This window comes from Chenopodium album, chromosome 6 (assembly GCF_948465745.1).
Source record: "Chenopodium album chromosome 6, dcCheAlbu1.1, whole genome shotgun sequence".
Classification (NCBI taxonomy): domain Eukaryota; kingdom Viridiplantae; phylum Streptophyta; class Magnoliopsida; order Caryophyllales; family Amaranthaceae; genus Chenopodium; species Chenopodium album.
In genome coordinates, this window is record NC_137839.1 from 16,682,104 (window position 1) to 16,691,416 (window position 9,313).

At 31.7% G+C, this 9,313-nt stretch overlaps 1 long non-coding RNA gene across 1 annotated transcript; it reads right to left on the reverse strand.

The window, feature by feature from the left end:
* Positions 1 to 4,981: 4,981 nt before the first annotated feature.
* Positions 4,982 to 8,472, reverse strand: LOC145635916 (uncharacterized). Its single transcript, XR_014113940.1, has 2 exons — positions 7,949 to 8,472; positions 4,982 to 5,314 (listed from the first exon to the last, which is right to left on the reverse strand). It is a non-coding gene; the product is annotated as an uncharacterized LOC145635916 (long non-coding RNA).
* Between the last annotated feature and the right edge of the window lie 841 nt (positions 8,473 to 9,313).

Sequence of the window (9,313 nt, forward strand, 5' to 3'; positions counted from 1 at the left end):
TTATAAGCCCAATTCCGATGAATATTGAGGAAGTTATGGCCAAATTACTGAACTGGGCCCGGTTTGAGCCTTATATGCGGCCCAATGATCTAGAGGAGGGCCTAATATAGATTTATCATTCTTAATGCAATTAGAAATGGTTTTAGTCTTCTAGATTCTTCTAGAAGGTTCTTTTCATTCCTAATTCAATTAGCATTGATAAATTGACTTTTTGTTGACTTTTTAGAGTTTTAATCAGAATCAAAGAACGTTTTTGAGGAAAATACGATTTTATCCTCCTGTACGACAATTTCTATCTGATTTAAAGAAAACGCGTGAATTTCTGAGTTAGCGCCAAATGCCAAGCGTAGCGTTGGCGCCTGGCGCTATCCTTAGCGTCTGGCGCTAAGGTCAGCGTTTGGCGCTAACTTGATTTTTTGCGTTAGAACTCTATTTTTGATGTTTTATCTTTTTGGCTGATTTCCTCTACAAATAACGTCCTAAAAACTCCGTTTTCACTCACCAACTCTCATTAAGATTTTCTTGATTACTCTCTCTCTTTCTCTCTTTTCTAAACTAGTCTTCTCTCAAATATAAAAATTCCGCATTCATTAGATTTAGAAACACCTAGCCATATTCGAAGTTACCTTTGCCCTAGACGTGAAATGTTTTAATTTCTGAGGGTTTGGTCCCAAATCTTTATTTCAATTATTTAATTTAATTGTTGTTTTATTATTTTCCTTGAAGTTACTAACGTGTGTATTTTGTTATTAGAAAGAGATACGAGGCATCCAAGTAAGTACTTTGATGGTTTAATTGATATTATGATATAGAAATCATGCTTAGGTTATTATGATTCCTAGTATCATGTTAGGATGTTTTCCTTAATTTGATGTTTAGGGTCACAACAATAAATTCCTAGTATCATGTCTAGGGTAACTTTAATACTAAGTATGATTATTATGATGCCTTTTATGTTCTTCCTAATATTTATTCATGGTAGTATCATGTTAGGGCTAAAACTTTAATCTTTATTGTTTAGTGACATGCTAGGATTTGTTATTAATCTTGTTAGTATCATGCCTAGGATCTTGCTATGCTTTAATATTAACATCAATGTGATTACGATTATAATTGTTATAATTTATGATGATTATTATTGTTATGATTATAATTATTATTATTTATGATTATTTGTCATGTTGCTTGATAAATATTTATTTTTATTGCTTGATCACGCCTTTTATGCATGTTTAAAGGGAATTGGTACTTGTAATCACGCTTAATAAGATAATTAATAATCTTGTTTAGGGTTAATTTGATAATTCAAGTGATCGCCAATAATAGATTTATTTGTGCATTAAATTCAACCAGCATAGATAAACAGGTTTAGGGTAATCCTATTGATTGCATGTTAGTCAGAAAGCGCACATGAATACGATCAGAATAAAGTAGAGGCCTATTATTAGGGCAGGTTCAATCTCTTTTAGGTTGGATTTGTACCTTCATCCCCGAATCGTATTTGGTTCAAGACCTTATGGAGTTGACGATCTCTTGGATCGTTAAGGGGTGTAACCTTCACCTTGTGAACGGTTTACAAGTTCCTAAAAAATCTTGTTGGCGACTCTTTTGCTCTATCTTCTTTCCCTTTGGACGCCACCGTACTTTAGTGTATGATCACAGTGGGGTTCAAGCTAGCAGATAAATGCTTGAAATATTCCCTACACTACTGAATCTCCAAAATTCTTGGAAAGAATTCAGGGAGATATATGTGGGCCAATTAATCCGGCATGCGGACCATTTCGATATTTCATGGTTTTAATTGATGCTTCTACACGATGGTCACATGTCAGTCTGCTTTCAAGTAGAAATGTTGCATTTGCAAAATTACTTTCCCAAATCATCAAATTAAGAGCACAATTCCCAGATCATATAATAAAGAAAATAAGACTTGACAATGCTGAGGAATTCACATCCCAAACATTTAATGATTATTGTATGTCAATTGGAATTGATATCAAACACCCAGTAGCTCATGTTCATACACAAAATGGTCTAGCTGAATCACTAAATAAGAGATTACAATTGATTGCAAGACCATTATTAATGAGGTTAAGATTGCCATCATCTGCTTGGGGACATGCTATAATACATGCAACAGCGCTAATTAGATTGAGACCTACAGCTTATCATAAATTCTCACCACTACAACTTGTTTGTGGTCGAGAACCAAGTATCTCACATTTAAAAATCTTTGGTTGTGCTGTATATGTTCCCATTGCTCCACCCCAACGAACAAAAATTGGTCCACAAAGAAGGCTGGGAATTTATGTCGGGTTTGAGTCCCCCTTTATAATTAAATACCTTGAACCATTGACTGGTGACTTATTTACGGCTAGATTTGCCAACTGTCACGTTAATGAAACAGTATTCCCAGCCTTAGGGGGAGAGAAAGTGGACCCGCATAAAAAAGAAATTGAACTTATTTGGAATGCAACACAATTGTTGATGTTAGACCCACGAACAAACATGTATGAACAAGAAGTCAAGAAAATTGTTCATTTACAAAGTGTTGCAAATCAATTGCTTGATGCATTTGTAGACACAAAGAAGGTGACGAAATCACATATACCAGCAGAAAATGCCCTTACACGTATTGAGATTCCAACTGGTAATAAGGCCATAGAAAGTGAATCTCAAGCACGCAGAAAGCGTGGGAGACCACTTGGTTCAAAAGATTCTAAACCAAGAAAATTGAAAAGATTGGATGGAATAGAAAATGAGACTAATGATGTTCCCCCGTTAGAAGGTCAAAAAAGACCAAATGTGGATGAAAGTAAAGAAAATGATGATAATCTAATAGGGCACGAACAAGAAGACAACCCTACGGGGAATGAACAAGACGTTCAAAACATCGATAACAACGAAATTTCAATGAATTACATCTCTACAAAGACTTAGTGGAATAGGAAAGATGTTATCATGGATGAAATATTTGCAAATTCCATCGCAATCGACATTGTATCTGATGAAAATGATGTTGAACCAAGAACAGTAGAAGAATGTCAACACAGGAGTGATTGGCCAAAGTGGAAGGAGGCAATGCTAGCTGAGTTAAAGTCACTTGAAAAACGAGATGTTTTTGGAAAAATAACCCTTACACCAGCAGGTGTAAAACCCGTTGGATACAAATGGGTATTTGTGAGGAAACGTAATGAGAAAAACGAGATAGTTAGATACAAGGCAAGACTTGTAGCCCAAGGATTTTCTCAAATTCCAGGGATTGATTTTGAAAAAACATATTCTCCAGTGGTTGATGGAACTACATTAAGATTTCTGGTAAGTTTGACGGTCACAAAAGGACTGCAAATGCGATTAATGGATGTAGTGATTGCGTATTTGTATGGGTCACTCGATACGGACATTTACATGAAAATCCCCGAAGGACTAAAACTACCAGAAAATCACAAGCCTAGACAATTGCTTTCCATAAATCTAAAAAGGTCACTTAATGGATTGAAACAATCTGGAAGGATGTGGTACAACCGTCTCAGTGAATACCTTATGAGAGAAGGATTCAAAAACAACCAAGTTAGTCCCTGTGTTTTCATAAAGCGATCATAATCAGGATTCGCTATCATTGCAGTTTATGTTGATGATTTAAATATCATCGGAACCTCAAATGAACTCGAGAAAACTACAAAATACTTGATGAAAGAATTTGAGATGAAAGACCTTGGGAAAACTAAATTTTGCCTTGGACTGCAAATTGAGCATGCACTTGAGTCATGGTATATTGTCCATCAATCAAGCTATACAGAAAGAGTTTTGAAAAGATTCTTCATGGACAAAGCAACTCCAACCAACTTCCCAATGGTTGTTCGTTCTTTGAATATGAAAAATGATCCATTCAGATCCCGAGAAGAAAATGAAGAGATTCTGGGTCCAGAAGTACCATACTTAAGTGCAATTGGAGCCTTAATGTACTTAGCTAACAATACTAGACCCGACATAGCTTTCTCTGTGAACTTGCTAGTCAGGCACAACAATGCACCAACATATAGGCATTGGAAGGGAGTTCGACACTTACTCCGGTACCTACGATGGACACAAGACCTTGGTTTATATTATCAACCAAAACAAGATGTTGCTCTCATTGGGTACGCAGATGCTGGATACTTATCGGATCCTCAAAATGCCAAGTCACAAAATGGATATGTGTTCACTTATGGCGGCACTGCAATATCATGGAAATCAACAAAGCAGACATTGACCGCGACATCCTCAAATCATGCAGAATTGATAGCCCTCTATGAAGTAGGACGAGAATGTGTATGGCTGAGGTCGATGATCAGTAATATCCAAAAGGAGTGTGGAATGAACGCAATAACAGAAGACCCAACCATCATATTTTAGGACAATACAGCATGCATTGCTCAAGTGACTGAAGGATATATTAAGGGAGATAAAACGAAACATATTGCCCCAAAACTGTTCTTCACACATGATCTGCAAAAGGACGAGGAGATAAATATCCAGCAAATTCAGTCTTGTGATAATCTTGCTGACTTGTTCACCAAATCACTTCCTTCGAAGAAATTTGAGCAGTTAGTTCACAAAATCGGGATGCGACATCTCCGTGAACTATGCTGAAATCAGGGGGAGTATTATATGTACTACACTCTTTTTCCCTTCGATCAGGTTTTTATTCTACTGGGTTTTTCCTGACAAGGTTTTTAATGAGGCAGTATACCAAAGCATATAATACTATATCGTTGTACTCTTTTTCCCTAGCTATGGTTTTTATCCCATAAGGGTTTTACCTAACAAGGTTTTTAATGAAGTAATAAATATTTTTTTTGTATAAGTATGGGCATTCAAGGGGGAGTGTTAGAAGACAATGTGAATGTCAATCATTGATTTGATGTTGAAATGCACATATAAGTCCAACCCTTGTGAACTTATATAGCAATATATGAGTATGATTGAATTGTACTCTTAGTATAGAAATATTAACTATATATATAGGATGTCATACGAGGCAATAATAATAACATAATACAATTTCACTCATCCTCTTTACTCCTTCTCCTTCACTTCTCATTTCACTGATTAAAGAATTTCTATCGGTAAACATTTAACAAAGACAGTTTATTTAAAAATAAAAATGGTGGATTCTGTGACCCACCATCACCAAGCTTGCATCAGCCCGTGCCTTTCACACCAGGTCCAACATCTGTTTGAGTTGGAGCATATGGAGAATTTTCAGAAGGATTATGAAAAGGATAATAAAGTAAATGGCGACCTGTTGTAGATTGGCACCCCTCCTTGGACTCTGGTAAACAAAAGCGAAAGTTTTATTAGTAGTTTCAAGACATTTCGTAACTTAAACCCGAGGATTTAACACCAGAAGCTACTCGTAGCCATTAAATTTCTTTCTTTTTTTTTTTTTTTCCTTATTGGCAACATAAACTGATACTCCGTGATACGTAAGAGTAAGATGCGTCAAAAATGAAATAAATAAATAAATAGCTAATACATCTATAGTACATTAGTACCATATATAGCTAAGATATATATATATATATATATATATATATATATATATATATATATATATATATATATATATATATATATATATTAGTTTTGTGCCCGTGCGATGTTCGGGTTGTTTATTGAATTTAAAGATAAAATTTTTAATCTATATGTCAAATTTTAAAACATACCATTGATACAAAATTAGTTTATTGATGTGCTTTTGTGACGATTTGCTATCTAGTATACATGTAATGACTAATACTAATATTGGTGGAAATGTTCGATTTAATACATTAAAAAATAAACAAATAATAAATTTAATAAGATATATGTTCAAAGCCCGTTGGGCTGACCCAAACCCAAATTTTTGGGAAAGTTTGAATATTTTCTGACTCGTAACCTAAAGTGACACAATCCGAAATGACTCATGACTCAACCCTAATTGACATGTCTATGTAGTAATAAAATTCTATTAGTTGTGAAGTATATTATTTTAACCGATTAGTATATATTATAAATAGATGTTTTACATTTTAAACTAATTCCTTCGCTCCAAAGAAAAATATTATGACATAAAAAATTAAATTTATATGATAGTTTTTAAAAATTATAATCTAATAATTTTTTTGATTAAAATTATAATTCAATTTGTATCTCTAAAATATTGGTCTTTTATCGAAAATAAAATCCTAAACTTAAAATTTTATTCTAAAATTCTTTTTTTTTATTTATCTAATCTAATATATATATATAAAGCGGAGTTTTTTCCCGAGTTTTTAGAGAGCCACATAGGATCTAATTTTCTCAGCGCGCCATGTAAGATTATAAATCTTAGTAGTAGCCAATTAAATAAGTGATTATTAATTTCTTTTAGAATTAAATAATTTAAATGCCATGTAAGCAAAATTGGCGAATAATATTTTTAAGTTTAAATTAATTAAATATTATATATTATCTTTTAATATTAGGAATTTTATCTAAATATATAACAAATTTTAGGCTCATAAATACAAAAAAAACATTATTTTAAAAAAATCAAAAAAACCGTGCATCGCACGGGCTTCATCTAGTGAAGTCTATTTAAATCGCTCCAACGTGGCGCAATACTTGACGAAAAGTTGGAACGCCAAGTGTCGCAAAATAGTAACCTGACTAAAAGTTTAACTATATATATATATATATATATATATATATATATATATATATATATATATATATATCTAAACTTTTAGTCATGTTACTATCTCGTCGCCTGGCTAAAAGTTTAGCTATATATATATATATATATATATAAAGAGCTAAACTTTTAGCCAGACGACGAGATAGCGACACTTGGCGCTCCAACTTTTCGCCACGTATCGCGCCACGTAGGATAGAGTTATATAGAATTCAATCTGTATGATAAAAAAAATTAATTTAGAATTCTATTTTCAATCAAATTTGGATAGAATTTTAGGATAAAATTGTTAATTTAGAGTTTTATTTTCGATAAAGTATCAATATTATAATTTTATTAAAAAAAATTATTACACTTATAAATTATCATATAAATTTATTTTTTGTATCATAGTATTTTTTTGGAGCGAAGAATTAGCTCAAAATGCACCACATCTATTATTTATAATATATTCTAATCAATTAAACAATATACTTTACAATCTAGAGTCATTTCGGACAGGGTCATTATTTCAGGTTACTGGTCAAAAAATGTTTTTCACCAATGTTATTATTAGTCATTACATGCCTATTATACAATTTAAATAATCACAAAAACACATCAGTCCTAAGTAATTTTGTATCAATGATATGTTTTAAAATTTGACATATAGATTTAAAATTTATCTTAAAATTCAATAAATAACCCGGGCATCGCACGGGTACAAAACTAGTATATATACATATATATATATATATATATATATATATATATATATATATATATATATATATATATATATATATAAACACATTTTGATGATAAAATTGACATTATCCTAAATACCTCTCTAAAAATTATAATTTTTTTTTTTTACAGGATCCTTAAAACTGACTATTCATGCTACATAGAAAAAAAAAATACTCCGTAACCCCTAGTAATAAAAATAAATAAATATCAACAAACAAATATTAATTTTTTTCCTTAAAAAAAAAAACAAAAAAAAAAAAACAACTACTCTACTTAATCATCCGAAGTACATACTAAGTTACTAACATATATCTTAGGAACAAAAATCTTATGAACAAAGATAATAGCCTTGGTTAATTTTAAGTTTTTGTTATCAAAAAAATTAATTAATTTGTTTTTATATATACACTACCGTATTATTTAAAGAAATAAAATTATAAATTACAAGTAAGTTTAAAATAATAAACCTCTTAGCTTGTTCCATATAAAAGGTTAAGACTCTTAAAGAGTTAAGAAACTCACCGGTCTGTAGGTTGTAACGGTCAGACTCAACCAGGAGTCGAGTTGATACCGTAGAGGGGAAGAGAAGAGTGAAGGCTAGAAGGATGCCAAAAACATAAACTGATTTTGATGAGATCATCTCAATTGTGCCTTTATAAAAGAATCGAGCATGTATTTGTAGCCCCGTCGAGACTTGAGAGTAGGGGTGTCCTTATCAACCCGGTCCGATTTAACCCGAATCGAACTTAAACGGTTAAACCCATATGGAGAATGACCCAAGACAAGTACTTGATTTTGACCCAACTGATGATATAAGCTAAGTAGCAGCTACAGCTACATTAGACTAATTAAGTTCAACTCATTTATTAGAATGGTAAGGAAATAATACTTGTATTAATTTAAAATCAAGTGAAGATTTGACAGATTTTAATTTCAAAGACCTCTCGCATAGAAAAATTGGCAAATATGATTAGCATTTTTAGTAGTTTTTGTCAAAAGAGTATGGCCAAGTTTCTTTGGTCGATATATGAATTTTCGACAGTGGACTCGATCAATTGACCTATTTTTTAAAACTAATATCAGTCGGGCCACTTGGTTTGAAATGTATAGGGAGGTGTTACACTTAATAAGTTCAACACGTTTATTAGAATGGTAAAGAAATAATACTTGTATTTCCCGTCAAAAAAAAAATATAATACTAGTATTAAATTGAAAATCAAGTGAAAATTTGATGGATTTTAATTTCAAAGACCTCTACACATAGGAAAATTGACAAATAGAATTAGCAATTTTGATTTTTTTGTCAAAAGAGTAAGGCCAAGTATCTTGGGCCGATATATGGATATTCAATGATAGACTCAGTCAATTGACCTCTATTTTAAAACTAATATCGGCCACTTGATTTGAATTGTAATGGGAGGTGTTAAGAGCATGAGCAAAAAAATGATAATGAGCAAAACTTTAGGTGAAATTAAAAAAAAAAAAAAAATGACTTACATCAATGAGCAAAAAAAAAAAAAAAAAAAAAAAAAAAAAAAAAAAAAAAGAGCAAAAGCAAAATGAAAATTGCTCATAGGATGAGCATTTTTAAATATGAATAGTAACCATGTAGGGTCCACAAGATAAGTAAAAAAAAAAAAAGAAATTAAAAATAATATGGTAGAAAGAAATATAAGAGAGTATTAGTAAAAGTAAGAGAGAAGATGTAATAAAGAGGGAATTGGTGAAGATAATTTTTTTGATTATTGGTAGGATAGAATTATGATCACAAAAATGCTTATGAGTTGGAAGAGAGAGAGAAAATGGGTAGAGAGAGAGTGAGGAAACCAATTTTTGCTCATTGTTAATAGTGCTCTAAACAATGTCAATGTTGTAGCTAAAAATTAT